This window comes from Fulmarus glacialis, unplaced genomic scaffold, assembly GCF_000690835.1.
Source record: "Fulmarus glacialis isolate BGI_N327 unplaced genomic scaffold, ASM69083v1 scaffold38545, whole genome shotgun sequence".
Taxonomy (NCBI): domain Eukaryota; kingdom Metazoa; phylum Chordata; class Aves; order Procellariiformes; family Procellariidae; genus Fulmarus; species Fulmarus glacialis.
In genome coordinates, this window is record NW_009214317.1 from 39,981 (window position 1) to 40,304 (window position 324).

Here is a 324-nt window from a genome sequence, read left to right on the forward strand (position 1 = left end):
TACGTTCGCATTTTGGTCATCCATCTCCATTCCTTTCCTCCTTCCTCTTTCAAAGCCACAGGCAGGCAGACAATCGCTGAGTTTTACTACCAAATCCAACCAAACTCAGTCACCAGGTCTCAGCACGGGACCATCCTTTACAAGCCTGAATGAATGGAAGCTTGAACAGCACAACACAAACGCTGGGGGAAGGATCCGCGGATTACAAGAGATTAGAGACGTTGCAGAGGGGGTATCTGCCTCACAGCGCACCCGGGCCGAAAAAAACGCTCGGCTTTCCGGGAAAAAAAGCGGCGGCCCGACTCGTAGCCCCCAGGACTCGCC